Below are 19,532 nucleotides of genomic sequence, written 5' to 3'. Positions count from 1 at the left end.
TTCTCCGGAGCATTATCTCAATTCGTTGAGGTTCTGCTTCCTGGCATATGTCGACAGTTTGGCTCAAATAAACTCACAAAAATTCTTTACAGGTTTCAATGGTTTTTACGTTAACACTATCTATCATCTATCATCATCATCGATCATCTATCTCTCTATCAATTATCTATCTATCTATCTATCTATCTGTCTATCTGCCTACATATTATCTATCTGATCTATCACTAACTAAAGGGGTTTGTTTCCCTGCATGCATCATAACCCAACCAAATTCGAACGGGAGTTTGCAGCAAAGAAAGGAAAGTTTTATTAAGGACATGGCGCCACACCTGGAGCCACAGGTGAGCTCATGGTCAAAGACCTGGCTCACCAATGGCTTCTAGGGGCTGGGTTACATAGGGGAAAATCATTAATCATGGTGACTTAGTGAATTAGGATTGTGGTCTCTATTGACGGGTTAGTGCTAGGGTAGGGGCAGTTGATCATTGCATCTGATGTCAGACATGGCATCATTCTGTCTGGTTTCACAAGGATTTGGTTGGTGGGATTGGTTAGCTTCCTGGGTTTGGAGCTGAAACACAACTGAGGTTTAGATGTTATCTTTCTCTGTGGTCAATAGACTGGAGGTCTTGCCCTAAGTTTAATGCTGACTAGGACTTCATTGTCCTGATCATTAGTGATTAGGGAAGGGCAGGCAGGTAAGTCAGGGTACTCTAGGCAAGTTTGAAACAAAAGGAAAGGAGGAGAAAAGGTCAAATGAAAGAAATTGAGGTTTCTGCTAGGTTAATCTATCTATCTGTTTATCTATCTATCTATCTATCTATCCATCATCTATCATCTATCTATTTATCTATCATCTATCTACCTACCTACCTATGTATCACAGGGTAAGGTGTTAGTCACCCAGATAATTTTGGGTGTATCAAATTTCTGAAGTCAGCAAGATTATTTGCCATTGTTAACTCTGAAAAACAGACTTATAGAAGCTAGAATTTCCATCCATCAAGTGCAGGCATCTTCAATGTTAAATGAGATAATGTTAGACGTTAGCATTGATATCAGTGTAATAACCTGGTTATTACTTAATAGGAAAGGAGTGAAAAGGGAGACCAAGTAATATAGGCATGTCATTTATACAGCTTTGTCAAAAAGCTACATTGAACACTTTCCAAGTCTGTTCCCTGCTAATCGATGGAAAAAGGCAGTTTAGACCCATGCCCAGTAAGGTCTGAGTGACATAGGAAGCTGCCTACCTGCTTCCCCATCAATCACACCTGAAAGCGAGTCAGTGGCCAGGAAGCGGGTGGCCACTGCAAGCTCGGAAACCTGAATTGATAAAGTTCCAAACAATGGAAGTTCAGGCTCTCTTCTCCCTGGTGGGACTCCTACTGCAGGGGGATGCGCTCTCCTGTATCCACATGGTGCACGGCCATGTTGGGCTCCACACATGGACTGATGGGCTGTAATCTGGCCTGAATGCTGAACCACACCGGCTGCAACGTGGAACAGAAACTCTGGACACTGGTCCTGCTTCTGAACTCCCAGCTGCCCGTCTTCCAGGACTGGCTTGAGGGAAATGGGACTTTGAAACCCGATAAATGTAACTCCATGCCGATAAAACCTGTCACATCCCATCCTCCCATGCAAGTCTTAGAAAATTCATTTTCTGCCCTAACTGGTTTGGCTCAGTGGATAGAGCGTCGGCCTGCGGACTGAAAGGTCCCAGGTTCGATTTCGGTCAAGGGCATGTACCTTGGTTGCGGGCACATGCCCAGTAGGAGGTGTGCAGGAAGCAGCTGATCGATGTTTCTCTCTCATCGGTGTTTCTAACTCTCTATCCCTCTCCCTTCCTCTCTGTAAAAAATCAATAAAATATATTAAAAAAAAAAGAAAATTCATTTTCTGAAGATATCACAAGAACTTCATTCCCACTTGTGACTGGGAAGTCTGGCCCCTTCATTTCTCCGGCATCAGCATGGTGCACAGAGGCCCTTAGTCTTGCCAGGGCCCTTAGGATGAAAGGCCCGTTATGACAAAAATACTTCCCATCTTTCAGTTCCATGCTCCCCTAATTTCAGTGTCCTAAACATTTTATATTCTCTTCTACTTCAGGTCCTTGCACATGCCTGGAATTTCCTTCTTCAACTAGTCCTTTTAGAGAATTCTTATCCATCCTCCAGGACTCCCCTCACTTCAGTTATCCTTTTGGAAGCTTGTCTCTCCCCTCACCCCAAGCATAATTAAATGACCCTCTGTGAGATCCCACAGATCCTGAATTCATTTGTATCATAGCATTTATGAAATTCTATTGCATTGCCTGTGTACACCCATTTTCTTAGGCACTTTGAAGGCAGGACCTCTGCCTTGCTCATCTCTCTGCTCACCTAACTTCATATAAGGCACCCAGGAGATGCTCACTGAATATATGCTTACTGAATGAACTGTAGAAATTTCCTCTATTAAACAGGAAATATGCACAGTACATTTCCAAACATAGCCAAGGTGATGACTGATTCTGTGTATTGGGCATCTCCCCAACCTGTCACTTTGGTACAAGACTTGGTGCTTTTCTGTCTTATGTTAAAAGTGATCTAGGTATTTCAAGAAAAGGAGGAGACAATAATGGACAAGTGCTTTTCTTTTTGTAAATATTTTATTGATTTTAGAGAGAAAGAAGAAGGGAGAGAGAGAGAGAGAGGGAGAGAGAGAGAGAGAGAGAGAAACATCAAATTAGAGAGAAACATCGAATCAGCTTCCTTCTGTAAGCCCCACACTAAGGATGGAGCCTACAACCCAGGCATGTGCCCTGACCAGGAATCAAACCAGTAAACTCCATGGGATGACACTCAACCAACTGAGCCACACCAACCAGGCAAGGACAAGTGCTTTTATGTAAAAAAAGCAAGATCTGCATATGCTGTGGTCTGATCAAATTCTTTCAAAAGGAACAGCACACACACCATACATAACTAGGCTTTTTCCACAGGCAGAGTAATTGGCATGTGGGGAGACATCAGAAAAAAACATTCATCTTCAGAATCTCATGTACTCTTAAGATTGTATGTGACTTTGGAGACAAAGTGGTATGATTTTGAACTATTCTCTGCTACATAGAAACAGCTTTGTTGTGCAGAAGCACTGTAATGAAATTTTAGCAGTGTCTCTAAAAAATTGATGAATGGATTAAAAAGTCATTCGTGGCTGTAGAGAAGTTGGTAATGCTAACTGTGAGAATGCTCTGAGGAGGGGCCTGGAATGCCCAAACCACAGGTCTGAACACTTGGATAAGGACTCCATCTGGACACCGATATGAGTAGGGCCTCTACCCCTGGTGGGCAGCAAGAACTCAGAGCTCCAAACATCCAAAGCTTGAACTTGGCTGTATCACGGGTCACGCTGGAGCCCTGCCAGACTTCCACTCCACTGGACATGAGCCACCAATGTAGCTGCCCAGCTTGAGACTGACATCTCTCTCTCTCCACCTGTAGATGCTGCCAGTGACCGGAACTGTGTATTGGATGCTTGCTTTGCCTGTTTCTATCATATACTAGTAAGCTCCCCTTCTGTATTGGCGTATTGGGGAGGCCTCCCCTAGTTAACCTGGCATTGTGCAAAGACACAAACATCTATGAATGACTCCTTTCGGGGATGTTCCCTTGCTCACAACAGCCTCATTACCAGAACTTCTGATGTTTAAGTCTGGAGAGGGGAGTGTCTCTATTTTTTGTCTGACATTTTCCTAAACATTTAAAAATTATTCCAAATGTAGTAGAATACAGATTAAATAATAGAAGTACTGTGCTGCTAGAGATATTTTTTTTTAGAGATATTTTTTAAGATCAGAATTTTCACATACAATGCATCCCAGTGTTTATATTAGGTCCATAAGGGTACAAAAATCCTAAATTCTGTTTGTTAAAAAATCTCCCTTGGTGATGTTGATGCCCATCAAGACTAATTCCCGAGTTATCCTTAGTGTTAAGTACCCATTTTTAGGTTCATTAATTACTGTAGATTGCTTATGATCACTATGTTGTTCATATTTAAGAATTATTTCCCCAGTTGGACAAGGGAGTGATTGATCAAAACAAAACAAAACAAAACAAAACAAAACAAAACAAAACAAAACCAGAGAGAATGCATCCTATGTCCTCAGGGATGCCTGTATGGTATAAACTTTCCTAATTCAGAGAATGAACTGTCCTTTATTCAAGCCCCTGTGTTTGACAATCATCAGTGAGTGATTGGCCAGGGGAGGTGATATGACATAAAGGAAAGAACATTAAGTCTGGAGTCCAGAGGTCAGAAGCCCAAGGATATGGTTCTAACTTTGCTGTTCAATGAACTCTGTCAAATTATTGCTGAAATCAGAGAGACTCATCTTTGGTGAAGAGAACTACATAAGACTGAGACTTTGTTGACTTGAGAGTTACTGCCTACTTGAGTAGATTTTTATTTATGAACTCCTGTGTATTGCAATGGTATGAACTCATGTTCATACCATTTTTTTCCCTTTGTAAGTTATGTCACCTTCTTGAGTTTCCATTCCCTTATCTTCAAATTGAGGAGCACTTGAACTAGATTATTAAAAAAAAACTTTTAATAATTCTCACCTATTTTTTCATTGATTTTTAGGGAAGGAGGATGGGAAGGGTTGGGAAACCTTCACTAGTGTCATCATTATTTGGTGCCCAAGCAAATGAGTGACTATGAGAATCTAATTACAAGAGTCTCTGGGATTGTTGGACCCAGGATTATACTTCGAAGCTCTCACAAATTAGCAAAAAGAAAAGAAAGAAAGAAGAAAAGGAGGAGAGGAGAAGAGAGGAGAGGAGAGGAGAGGAGAGGAGAGGAGAGGAGAGATTGCCTCCCACATGTGCCTGACTGGGGCCGGGTATTGAAACTGCAATAGTGGAACATGCCCTTGACTGGGAATTGAACCCACAACCCTTCAGTCTGCAGCTGACACTCAAACCATTGAGCAAACTGGCCAGGGTGAACTAGATTATTTTTAAGACCCAATCTATCTCAAAATTCCATGTTTTACTTAATAATACATTTTAGAAGTTACCATTAAAATCTTAGTTCTCAATTTTGCATTTTAGAATAAAGCTCCTGAATACTTGAGAATAAAAGCTGATGATCAGATGAATTAGAGCATGGCGAATCAAGGCTAATTGTGTCTGTCTCAGGATTGAGCATGCCCATGGGGTCCAGGAAAGATAGGAAAGCTTGTGAATCTAGGAGTTGGTGATTAGTTGGGAAAAAGTCAGAGGGCTCAAAGCCCTAGAGATAGTGGCAAAGTAAGAAAAAAAAAAAGGTGTGTTGGGGAATAAGGTGGTAAGAGATCTGTAGAGGAGTAGAGGTTTTGGTCAGAAAATGGAATAATGAATTTCAGAGGTAGAATAATTCTGGAAGGTACAGGTTTGGACAGGGGATTGGGTTCTGTTGTGGAGATAAGGTGAAGGTCACTGGTACCGAGAAAGTCAAAGAACTGTGTGACCAAGACCTGTGTAGGTTGTCCTTAACAATATTGGGATCTACCAGAATGGTGGTAGAATTAAAAGTAGAGAGGAAAACTGTAACCATATGTCAAAATTCTGAGTAAAGTTAAGGCCATAATCAGGAGGGTGGTGCATAACCAGGATAGTGATGTTCATTAGGGGAAGAAATACTAATAGATGACTTGAGAGACTTTTGCATGACAGTAGAAGAAAGTTCTAGAAGTAACAGTGGAAATAAGAGTGATGCTTAGATTATGTTCTCACTTGGCAGTTTGGGAGAACAAGCAGCTCCTATTTGAGGGAACATATCAGGCTGTGATGCTGTCCTACTTAGAGATCATCACTTCCAGTTAGGAGCCTGCCATTGCAGAAAGAATAGGCACTTGAACCTTTCAAATATCTTGTTTGCCCTACTTTTTCAGACTTTCCTTTTTTCCATCTAATTTCCCCAACATTAACTTTCTTTGGGACTTGAATATTCTCCCCAGTCATCAAACTTCTATTGAAAAGTGGTAGATATTTGGTTCCTCAGCCTAAATAGAAGCTGCTTTCTTTGAATGAAAAATTTCAGCAAATCATTGCAGTAATGAGTATCGATTCCTCCTGCTCTAGCAGCCGGATCGATGTGAGGACTGAATGTCATTATTTCCTGTGCTGTCTGTAATCCCAGATGTATTCAAGAGAGGCCAGTGGTAAAGACTCTAAAGTTTTATTTGGCATAATTGTTAAAGAGTGTGTCTTACCTTTGGGAAACTCAGGGCAGTAATCTGGTTATGCCTGTTTGTCGCCAAGACATTGTCAAAGATCAGAAAGTCTAGACTCTATTATTCTACTTTAGTTCCAGACGTGATGGCTTTCAGTTCTTGCTTCTTCATGCTATAAAATTATGGGACAAACTCCTAGAAATCTAGGTCTCGTTGAACTGCTTATCTATGAACATGCAGAATCAATGCCTATTCTCTATATGAAATGAATATAGCCACTTTTCTTAGATTGGGATAGAGGCAAATACAGATAAAATGCAGTTTTGTAATAAATAATGCACTATGCAAGAATTTAGTCCTTAGTTTAACTTCATTATTTTACAACTGAGCAACCAGAGTTCAAAGAAGTAAAGAGACTTCCTAAGTTACCATCCAATTAGAGTGGGACGGGCTGAGGACCCAGGTAACCAACTCTTCTTTGGTTGTTTAATGATTCTCAGAGTGAGCAGGTGTGTGTGAGTGGAAACTGCCTAGTTTGAAGACCAAGCAGTATGTAGTCTCAAGGTTTTTAATCTATTTTAAATTTTAAATAATGTTTTTCAAAGAATAAAAAATGTTTGAAAGCCACAGTTTTTCTTGGAAGGCTTCAACCCACTTTGGTGATTCGGGGAGTGGTGTTGGTGTGTGTAGAGAATGGGGTTGGTGTGAGGGTCCAGAACAAGCTGTGCGTTGGTAAGTCACTCAGGAGGCCATGGTCTGGGCATCAAAAGAAACATGACCATTTATGGCCCAGGGAAATGTTGGAAGATGACACCCAGATCATGCTACCCTGAGGGAATAGACCCACTGTGGGTGAAGGGAATCTCTAGGAGTGGGGCTTCCAAAGTGTCCTGGGTTTTCTTTATTTGTTTTTTATGAGTGTTAATCCTCATGAGGATATTCCCCCCCCACCCCATTGATTTTTAGAGAGAGTGGAAGGGAGGGGGCGGGAGAGAGAGAGAGAGAGAAACATTGGTGTGAGAGAGACACATTGATTGGCTGCCTCCTGCACTCATCTCTGATCGGGGCTGAGAGTACCCAGGTATGTGCCTTTGACTGGGAATTGAACCTGTGACCCTTCAGTGTGCAGGGTGACACTCTAACCACTGAGCAACACCAGCCAGGGTTGTCCTGGGCTTTCTTTTTTTAAAAAAAATATATTTTATTGATTTTTTACAGAGAGGAAGGGAGAGGAATAGAGAGTTAGAAACATCGATGAGAGAGAAACATCGATCAGCTGCCTCCTGCACACCTCCCACTGGGGATGTGCCTGCAACCAAGGTACATGCCCTTGACTGGAGTTGAACCTGGGACCCTTCAGTCTGCAGGCCGACGCTCTATCCACGGAGCCAAACCGGTTAGGCCTGTCCTGGGCTTTCTTGACATGATGATGTTAAGTCACAAAATTTCCAAATAGTCCTAAAAACTATCAGATGGTTTCTTTCTTTCTGGAAATTTACTGGGGAATTTGAGGAGATAGTGGTGGAGTAGCTAAAGTTAAATTTCTCAGTGTTTTCAAATGGTATTACTGAAATGCTGTTTATTTTGCCCAGAGATCCAATATGGTGTTGACCAAATAAAGGTATCAGTTCAATTTTCTTTACTTAGGAAAAGGTTATTGTCCATAACTGTCCATTTTAACATATGAGGGATATTATATTTATAGTAAGGAAATAATTTTTAAGGCTATGTAATTTTTTTAGTGCCACAGTTAGTTGAAAAAGAGAAAATTCACTTAATCAGGAGAATATACTGGTTATACACTGTAAAATAAATAAATCTTAATTTGATTTTTTTCCCCTGGTGAGTTGACTGATTTTTGAACAAAATTGGCTGGCTTTTGAACAAAACTTTTTTCCATCTAATTTCCCCATCATTAACTTTCTTTGGGACTTGAATATTCTCCCCAGTCATCAAACTTCTATTGAAAAGTGGTAGATATTTGGTTCCTCAGCCTGATTTTTGAACAAAACTTTGACACAATTGACTCACAGCCATAGGGTGGCCTTTCTATCACAATGTGAATTATGACATATTCTTATTTTATTCAGAATTGTTGGGGAATGATACATTCTGGTGAACTGAAAGCTATCACTGAAAAGTTATCACTGTGACCATATATAGATAAACTCGTTTAGGAAAAAAACAAAACAGCATTGAAATTTACCTTAAACAAATCCTGTGTTGAAAATAATATAACTTTTATAGATTCAAATACTAACTCAGTCATTCAAGGTTCTTAGAAGCATGTACCAGAAGCTGACTATGGCTGCCTAAGCATCAAAAGAGTTTGCTAGAAGATTATTGGGACACTCATAGAATCAGTGGCTTACTGGAGAAACAGGATTGAGATCAAATTCCCAGGAACTACTGGAACTTTCCCTAGCACCAATGACACGTATGCACCAGAAATTTGGCCTTACAATTACTCCCAACCCCCAAATCTGGATACCTTTACTGTTACCCACAGAAACAAAAATATTGATTCCTCCCAGAGCGTCCTTTATTAAGTATTTTGCTTGTGAATCTTAGTTTCTAATGGCGCCACATGTGTTACTTTCTAAGGTGGCTGGGATAGTGATTTCTCTAGGTTCCACCTTGATATGAGAAATGATGTGGGGAAGCTCCCAAATGTAGCAAGGCTTTAAGATGTGCTGTAACAAATGTACCACTCTGGGACAACAGTGTGGTGACTGCCCGGGGAGGGAAGGGGGGCAGTTGGAGGAGGGTGATGGAAGGAGACTTGACTTGGGGTGGTAAACACACAATACAGTGTACAGGTGATGTGTTGTGGAATTGTGCACCTGAAACCGGTATAATTTTGTTAATCAGTATCACTCCAATAAATTCAATAAAAAGGAAAAAAGTAAATACAATGTGTGCTGTGTCTTTGGGAATAATCTCAAAGAGCCTCAGTAGAAGGGAATTAAATTATTCTTCCTTATATACTTTCACAAAGCTGGTATATAAGCAAATAATTTTTTTCTAAATACGAGTCCAGGGTCCCAGAGGTACTTTCTTACCTCTAAGAATTCATGACTAACTATGACAGGTCTGATTTTCATATTGGTTCTCATATTGGTAGTAATGACATCACTGGGGACATTTATAACTTATTCGATGCCCTATTTATTACTATACTAGAGGCCCAGTGCACGAATTCATGCACAGGTGGGGTCTCTTGGCCTGGCTGGTGATCGGGGCTGATTGGGCTGGCCGGGGGGAGGGGCCGTGGGAGGTTGGCTGCTAGCCCGCCCCCATTGGGGCCAATTGGGGCTGATTGGAGCTGGCTGGCCGGGGGCAGGGGAGGTGGGTTGGCCCGCCTGATTGGGGGCCTGGCCAGCCTGGATGAGGGGATGATGGCTGTTTGCAGCTGGTCACACCCCCTTCAGGGTGGGGGTCCCCACTGGGGTGCCTGGCCAGCCTGGATGAGGGGATGATGGCTGTTTGCAGCTGGTCACACCCCCTTCAGGGTGGGGGTCCCCACTGGGGTGCCTGGCCAGCCTGGATGAGGGGATGATGGCTGTTTGCAGCTGGTCACACCCCCTTCAGGGTGGGGGTCCCCACTGGGGTGCCTGGCCAGCCTGGATGAGGGGATGATGGCTGTTTGCAGCTGGTCACACCCCCTTCAGGGTGGGGGTCCCCACTGGGGTGCCTGGCCAGCCTGGATGAGGGGATGATGGCTGTTTGCAGCTGGTCACACCCCCTTCAGGGTGGGGGTCCCCACTGGGGTGCCTGGCCAGCCTGGATGAGGGGATGATGGCTGTTTGCAGCTGGTCACACCCCCTTCAGGGTGGGGGTCCCCACTGGGGTGCCTGGCCAGCCTGGATGAGGGGATGATGGCTGTTTGCAGCTGGTCACACCCCCTTCAGGGTGGGGGTCCCCACTGGGGTGCCTGGCCAGCCTGGATGAGGGGATGATGGCTGTTTGCAGCTGGTCACACACCCTTCAGGGTGGGGGTCCCCACTGGGGTGCCTGGCCAGCCTGGATGAGGGGATGATGGCTGTTTGCAGCTGGTCACACACCCTTCAGGGTGGGGGTCCCCACTGGGGTGCCTGGCCAGCCTGGATGAGGGGATGATGGCTGTTTGCAGCTGGTCACACACCCTTCAGGGTGGGGGTCCCCACTGGGGTGCCTGGCCAGCCTGGATGAGGGGATGATGGCTGTTTGCAGCTGGTCACACACCCTTCAGGGTGGGGGTCCCCACTGGGGTGCCTGGCCAGCCTGGATGAGGGGATGATGGCTGTTTGCAGCTGGTCACACACCCTTCAGGGTGGGGGTCCCCACTGGGGTGCCTGGCCAGCCTGGATGAGGGGATGATGGCTGTTTGCAGCTGGTCACACCCCCTTCAGGGTGGGGGTCCCCACTGGGGTGCCTGGCCAGCCTGGATGAGGGGATGATGGCTGTTTGCAGCTGGTCACACCCCCTTCAGGGTGGGGGTCCCCACTGGGGTGCCTGGCCAGCCTGGATGAGGGGATGATGGCTGTTTGCAGCTGGTCACACACCCTTCAGGGTGGGGGTCCCCACTGGGGTGCCTGGCCAGTCTGGGTGAGGGGCTGAGGGCTGCTTTCAGGCTGGCGGTTGTTGACTGAAGCTCCCAACCGCTCCTTTTTTTTCTCTTTTTTTTATTTTATTCTGGGCCCGCTTTAGCTTTGGCTCTAGCTGTGAGGCTTCCGCTGCTGAAAGCTGGTATCTGGTTTGTTTGCCGTTCTATAATCGAAACAATGTATAACTTCAGCTCTGAGATCCCGGCAGGCTGAAAGCTGGTTTCTAGGGTTTTGTTTAGCTTCTTATTTGCAACATAGTACATAGTTGCTTAGAGTTGCAACTCAGAGGCTGGCAAGTTAGGCGGGGAACGTTGGAGTCTGCAGTCACTGGAGCAAGCAAGCCTCATGTTCGCTTCCAGCTGCCTGGCTGCCGGCTGCCATCTTAGCTGACAGTTAATTTGCATAAGGATATGCTGATTAGCCAATGGGAAGGGTAGCGGTCGTACGCCAATTACCATGTTTCTCTTTTATTAGTGTAGATGTCCCACTGAAATAGAACAAAGGATAGTTCCTCTTTGCTTATTATAGGGGAGACCCAGGCAACATATGTTGTCTTCGCCAACCTAGGATTCAGTGGATATGTGTCCCACTGAAATGAAAGTTATGGCTCAGCACATTATAGAGATTTATTTGCAATATCTTTTCCTAAAGTGACTTGAGATAATTTTGGTCCTCAGTGTGGGGAAATGTAATCAGTAAGGTTTAGGCTGTTTTATAGCTTTATTGAGCATTTATTAGTAAGCTAGGAACTGTGCTAAGTGCTTTCCTATATTATCTTATTGTATTACAACCAAAGGCCCAGTGCATGAAATCTGTGCACTGGTAGGGTCCCTAGCAGCTGCCAGCTGCTGGCTGAGGCCTCCCTCCCTTCCACTGGTCGAACTCCTGGATGAACTCCTGGTCAAGGGGACAATTTGCATACTACACTCTTATTATATAGGATTCTATGATGTGTATGCTATTATAATCTCCATTTTATAGATCAGCAAACTGAGTCTCAGAGAAAATGGGTTTTAGTCATGGGTGTGTAAGTGTCAGATCCAGAACTTGACTTAAAATCTATCTGATGCTATAGTTGATGCTCTTGACTACTGTGTATGGAATACTATGAAGCCCTCAGAACTCTGTTCACATAAAGGTCTGGTTAGCTCTTGAGTATAGAACATCATTGATCCAACTGTTGTTTGGTTCCAGTGAAGTCAAGACCCCAATCTACCCAGCATCTGTGATTTTGTTTATATGTAAAGGGTCATCTTTCTTCTCATTTGACCTTTCCCTGTGACTTGATTCAGACTTAGGTTTGTTCTCCCTCCCCCAACTTAGTTGCTGTTTTGGAAAATATATTTGTTCTCACACCTCATTCATTTTGACCATAGATATTCTGAGATTCCACGCCTGCTTCCTCTCAGCAGCTGGTACCAATATATGATGGTTCCTTGGCCCTTAAAAACTGGGTAAGTGAATACAGAACCTTTTCTAGTCATGGGAAACATTGTCTATTTCATCAGCTTAAGGACACCATGATACGACCTTCTTCTTCCTCTATCTGCATCCCCCAAGGCACAACTGATGCCCTTTGGTTCTATTTCTTCTATGCTCTCACCACTGGAAATAAATTCTTATCCAGCCAATGGCTTCAAACAGCCCTTGTGCTGAAGATTTCCAAATTCAGACTTTGTTCCAACCTTTTTCTCAACCTATATTTATATATCTTCAGTTGCTAGTAGATATGTCTTTATAACTCTTCCTCATAGCATGGCTAAAACAACACTCTTCATTTTTTCTTTCTTTCTTTCTTTTTCTTTTTGCCTCATTCCTCCTTTCTAATTTATTTCCAACTATATCCAATATTAGAACCACTAGTGTTCTTATTAATATTTTAGGAGCAGATAGTTCCATTTTAAAAAAATAAAAGAATCATAAATTCTTATTTTAAAAGATCCATTTCCATCTATCTTTTCTGAACTTCAGTAAAAAAGGAAGTTCACATGGAAAAATGTTTATTTTGGACACTGAAGGAAGGGGAAACCAGAAAGTTTGAACCAATGAAACACAATTGAGTGGAATAACCAGATAACTGGAAAGGTAAAACATTATTATTATTATTTTTTAAGATGTGCTGCTGATATGAGCTCCCTAAAGTGATGTCTGGCCAGTGGATTTAGTCCACTCTTATCATTCCATGTGATTAATACACAGTCTCGTCTCCTGTCTCCCTGAACCAATTTTCTCATTCTAACACTTACTGCATTCCAACTGTAAATAGTTAGAATTTTTATTTATTTTTTGCAGGGTTTCAGTAGAGGTTATATCAACATTGTTAGCTGTAAAGACTACTGGATTGATTGTTAAGTTTTAAATGCATTTGTCATCTACCTTGGCACATTCAAAAGCAGATTTTATGACTTGCGTTAAAATAAAGTTTAACTTAATTCTTTCATTATATCCCAAGGGACTGTCTTTTTGAATTATTTAGGTCTTGCTAACAATCCCATGACATATTATCCCTCAGCTGTGATGGACTGAGACAGGATAGATCTGCCTTTAGTGCTAAAGTATCCCCATGACACTCCTTCAAATCTAGTTCATGAATTATTTTCTTCTCTTGGAATCTATCACATTATTAATTACAATCAGGAACAATTTAAGTGTCTATTCTGAAATCATGAGTTCCTTTAGTGTTGAGAAACTATGACATGTATATCAAATTATCACATCATGTGATATAGAACTATAATGCTTATGGTAATATAAACATTTTTGATGTCCAGAGCTGGCCAAATCTCTGAAGATACTTGCAAAGTCTAGAAAAGGATGTCCTCTGTCATCCTTATGGGTAAAATCTACCATGGGATGTCATGTATTTATGTGTAACCTAAATGTCTCCTGACCTTTGATGATAAAATGGGCTCATATTTAGGTTTATATTATAGATGCATAATATATAATGTAATGTATAATTATTTCTAATTAATTTAAGGGTATGTTTATATTAATTTCCAAATAAAAATGATTTTTGAAACCTTTCTTGGCATTAACTTAGCGCCTTAAAGTGTTTCCACAGATATTTCTATGAACCCCCAAGATGTGTCTCACATGTCTGTACAAACTATTTCATCAAATACAGTGACTACCAGTATTATTTTTAGTTGTTTTTTTATTGTGTTAAAAGCTACATAACATAAAATTACCATGATAACCATTTTTAAGTATAAAGTTCAGTGTAATGTTAATTTAAGTATGTTCACATTTTTGTGAAACAGATCTCCAAGTATTATTCAGATTGCAAATTTGAAACTCTATACCCATTAAACAACTTCCTTTCCCCTCCCCAGCTTCTGATAGCTACCATTAGAGTTTGTTTCTATGGATTTGACTACTGTGGATACCTCATCTAAGTGGAATCCTATAGCATTTGTCTTTTTGGGATTGGCTTATTTTTCTTAGCATAATGTTTTCAAGATTCATCCATGTTGTAACTCTGACAGTATTTCCTTTTATAAGGCTAAATAATGTTCCATTTATGTATATTCCACATTTTGTTTATCCAGTCATTTGTCAATGGGCATTTGGGTTGCTTCTACCTATTGATAAATAGTGTTGCTATGAATATGGGTAAGCAAATGGCTATTTGATATCCTGCTTTCAATCTTTTGGATATACATCCAGATGTGGAATTACTGGATCATATAGTAGTTCTAATTTTAATTTTTTGGTGAAATTCCATACTGTTTTCCATAGCAATTGCACCATTTTATAATCCCCTCAACAGTGCATAAGGGTTCAAATTTCTCCACATCCTCACCAGCACTTGTTATTCTTTATTATTATTGTTTTTTGATAATAGCCATCCTGACAGGTGTGAGGTGATACTTCATTGGGGTTTTGGTTTTTATTTCTTTAATAATTTGTGATGTTGAACTTCTTTTCATATGCTCATTGGACATTTGTATACCATCTTTGGAGAAATATCTATTCAAGTTCTTTGTCCATTTTAAAATAGGGTTGTTTGATTTTTGTTGTTGTTGATTGTAAAAATTCTTTATGTGTTCTGGATATTAACCCCTTATCAGATATAGGATTTGCAAATATTTTCTTCCATTTTCTAGGTTGCCTTTTCACTCTGCTGATTGTGTCCTTTGGTGCACAAAGTTTTAAAGCTTGAGATAGTCCTATTTGTTTATTTTTGCGTTTGTTGCTTGTGCTTTTGATGTCATATACAACAAATCATTGCCAAGTCCAATGTCATGAAACTTGTCTCCTACGTTTTCTTCTAGAAGTTTACAGTTTTAGGTCTTGGCATTTAAAGGCTTTAATCCACTTGAGTTAATTTTGGTATAGGGTGTAAAATATGGTTTCAACTTAATTTTTTCATGTGTGGATATCTAGTTTTCACAGCACCATTTGTTGAAAACTGTCCTTTCCCCATTGAATGGTCTAGGCATCCTTGTCAAAGATTATTTGACCAAATATGCAAGGGTTTATTTTGGGGCTTTCTATTCTATTCCATTATCTATTTTCTCCATGCCACTGTCACTTGTTTTGGTTATTGTAGCTTAGTAACATATTTTGAAATTAGAAAGTGTGAGTCTCCAACTTGGTTCTTCTCTTCTAAAATTGGTTGGCTATTTGGGGTCCTTTGAGATTTCATATCAATTTAATTTTTCTATTTATGCAAAACATGCCATTGTGACTTTTGTTAGGGATTGTATTGAAACTGTAGATTGCTTTAGGTAGTATAGATGCTTAACAATATTAAGTCTGTCAGTCCATGAATGCAGGATGTCTTTCCATTTATTTGTGTCTTCTTTAATTTTTTTTAACCATGTTTTGTAGTGTTCTGTTTACAAGTCTTTCATTTCCTTGGTTAGGTTATTCCTAAATATTTTATTCTTTTTGATGTTAGTGGAAATGAAATAGTTTTGACCACCAGTGTTTACTCTAATGCTCTCTACTGACACACATGCAAAGCTGCTCGAGGAAGCCTTGCCGCAGTATGCTGCCTGCCCATTGTGGACATGCCACTGTCCACTCCAAGGATATTGTGTCCTTATGTCCCCCAAAATACTAGTGCTCAGGGCACCAGGATGTTTCCAGATTATTTGCAGAAGTCAAGTGAATGATCATCTCCCTACACTGTTCCTTAAGCCCCCAGGCTGTTCTGCTTATGTTTCATCTCTCAAAGTCCAGCTTTTGTTCATTAACCCTTGACCAGTCTTATAGAGAAGTGCATTAATTTTAGGACTTTTCCCAGTAATCATAGGTTTAAATCTACACTAAGGGTTTCAGAAATTATCTATATCTATATCAGAGAGAGAACTCTGTGTGGAGAGGGGTTTTATAGGGGGTTGGAGTAAGGGGAGGAGAAAGGGCTGTGGGCCTTGCCGATTGGCCAGGCGCAAGTCGGTGTCTTGTTCCTGGGTGTGGCTAGCAGAGGCTTAGACTTCCGGGAAGAAGCTCCTTGCCAAGCACATGGCCAAGGTAAGATGGAGCACTTACCCTGGGGCAAGATGGAGGGCGTAGCCCTTGCCCTTTCAGACATGATCATGCAGTTTTCATTAGTGGCTTTCTACTTCAGTTAGAAAGATGAAATCCTACAAGAGCCATGGCTAAGGAGTTCTCATTGGAAATAATATGGCCATTGCATTTCAGAATTGGGGCTGTAAGTATCAAGACTCCTGCTTTTCCCGAGTCCTAGGCAGATTTCAGTAATTTCTTGGGCATTGGAGATCTGGCATAGGTTGACATGATCATGCAGTTTTCATTAGTGGCTTTCTAGTTCAACTAGAAAGATGAAACCCTACAAGAGCCATGGCTAAGGAGTTCTCATTAAAAATAATATGGCCATTGCATTTCAGAGTTGGGGCTGAAAGTATCAAGACTCCCTTTTTTCCCGAGTCCTAGGTTTTTTCTGATATTTCCCTGGTGGGTAGGTGGCTTGCTAGGAAATATGTAGGCTGGAACAGGATGCCATGCCGAGACATGCTTCCTGGGTAGGCAATAGGGAGGTCAGCAGGGTGAGCAAGTGTCTGTGAAGTTAACACAATTAGAGATGACATGATTTTGCTGACTTGAACCACTTTGTAGCACCCCTTCTCCCACCACACACACACTTTTAACTTCATTGTCAAAGGTCAAGATAAGTACTCTTTGCCCTTTGGGTAGGTATAAGACTATATATTTGGTTGGGAAGCTGGCTTAAGTTTATAATGCATCTAAATATAATTTGGTCTCTAGATGCGACATGTCCAAAACATATTTTTCTTCCAGAATAACTTATCAAAACTATTTCCACAGAACTGAATTGAGAAAGAAGGGCAATACATTCATTTCAGCAGAAAATCGACTCAGTTGAAAGCATGATATATTGACATCTTAGATCATAAACATGATGGGTATTGGGAAAAGAGATTAATTCTTCCTGAATTAAAAAAAAAAGTCATTGTGGATATTGGTTTGGTACATGTGATTCATTTCCCCTATCATTGCCTCAAGCACAATTGATTTTTAAAAAAGATTTAACTATTTATCTGCCAGGAATAAAGTCACCAAACTTTATTGCTATTCAGTAGCAAAGATTGTTCAGACATGCTGCAGTGAACCACTAGAAAAAGTAATGATTTCTTTTCCATTGAAGATGAGTTTTGAGAGGGTATTTTGTATGCTTTCCCTGTATGCCATAAAGTGGGTGTACTCAATTATCCTGGATGATTTCACTAGCAATGGCTACAGTACCCAACTGACAACAACAGTTAATATGCAAAGTGTCCCCTCGGGAGTTCAACTGGGAGTTTGATCGATCACTATGATGTGCACTGACCACCAGGGGGCAGTGCGGAACAAAGGAAGGCCCCAGCTGGCATCTGGCAGCTGGGGAAGGAAGGACCCGGCCAGCAGCCAGAAGACCATGATTGGCCCTGATCGCTAGCCAGGCCTGAGGACCCTACCAGTGTATGACTTTCATGCACCAGGCCTCTATAATATATATTAAAAGCCCAAATAAAGAACAGATTGGAAGGAATACACAGCAGATTAGGGGGAGTTCATGATTGGATCAGTGACTTAGAAGACAGGGTAGAAAAAAATCACTCAATTAGAGAACCAAAAGAAAAAGCAATTAAAAAACAGGAGAACAGCTTAAGGGAGCTGTGGGTCAAAATGAAATGTAACAATATTTGCATTATAGGAGTTCCATAAGGTGAACAAAGTGAGCAAGGGATAGAGAATATGTTTGAAGAAATAATGGCAGAAAACATCCCTAACCTGGTAAAGGAAATGTCACACAGGTTCAGGAGACACAGAAAGTTCCACGAAAGAAGAGCCCAAACAAGCTCACACCTAGACACATCATAATAAAAATGCCAAAAATTAAAGACAAAGAGAAAATTTTAAAGGCAGCAAGAGAAAAGCAATCTGTTACTTACAAAGGAGCTCCCATAAGGCTGTCAACTGATCTTTCATCAGAAACTCTACAAGCCAGAAGGGAATGGCATGAAGTATTCAAGGTAATAAAAAGCAAGGATCTGAAACCAAGAGAACTATATCCAGCAATATTTTAAAAAGATCATACACCATGACCAAGTGGGATTTACTCTAGGGATGCAAGACTGGTCCAATATTCACAAATTAATAAATGTGATACATCACATAAACAAATTGAAAGATAAAAATCACATGATCATATCAATAGGTTCAGAAAAGGCACTTAACAAAATCCAGCACCCCTTTTTTGATAAAAACTCTCAGCAAAGTGGGAATAGAGGAATCAGACCTCAACATAATAGAGGCCATATATGACAAACCTACAGCCAACATCATACTCAATGGGCATAAACTAAAACTATTTCCCTTAAGAATAGGAACAAGACAGGGATGTCCCCTTTCACCACTTTTATTCAACAAAGAGGCCCAGTGCACAAATTTGTGCACCAGTGAGGTCCCTTGGTCTGGCCTGTGCCCTCTTGCAATCCAGGACTCCTTGGGGGATGTCGGAGAGCCGGTTTTGGCCCAATTCTGCAGGCCAGGCCGAGGGACCCCACTGGTGCACGAATTCGTGCACTGGGCCTCTAGTATTTATATAATGCTTAACACATGCCCAATTTTAAGAACTTTATATATATATATTAAACAATAAACTAAAATTCAGTGAGATAAATGGGACATACATATAATAGGGAAATATATAAGTGAAAGATCAATTAATTCTGTCTGTGAGAATGAGAAGATGAGAGAAAGCTACAGAGAGGAGATAATATTTAAACTGGGCCTTGATGAGTGAATAGGAGCTCATCTGGTTGATAGGAGGTGAATGGGAGGAGAGGATTTTCTAAACAGAAGGAACAGTTTAAACAAAGTGTGAAAGTACATGGCGGGTTCAGGACACAGTGGAAGTGTCCTCCAGTATTGTATATGACTGTCAGGAGACCCTAGAGGCAAGTGCTGTGCATGGGTATGACTTTGGGACTAAGAGTGGGGAGGGAACAAGGGGTGGGGGGGAAGAATGTATCTCTTCCCACCATCCAGTAATACAATAAATATGGATAAGTTCTGGGGCTCTGGAAAATGCTTTACAAAGTTAGTTCTCCTTACCCTACACTAGCCACAGAATGAACAGATTTTTGCAGAGAGGGGCTCTCATTTTTGTTGTTGTTGCTAATCCTCACTTGAGGATATTTTTCCCCCATTGATTTTTAGAGAGAGTGGAAGGGAGGGATGGGGGGGGGGGGGGAGAAAAGGAA

Source organism: Myotis brandtii, unplaced genomic scaffold (genome assembly GCF_000412655.1).
Source record: "Myotis brandtii unplaced genomic scaffold, ASM41265v1 scaffold709, whole genome shotgun sequence".
NCBI lineage: Eukaryota > Metazoa > Chordata > Mammalia > Chiroptera > Vespertilionidae > Myotis > Myotis brandtii.
Note: the sequence above shows the minus strand (reverse complement) of the source record.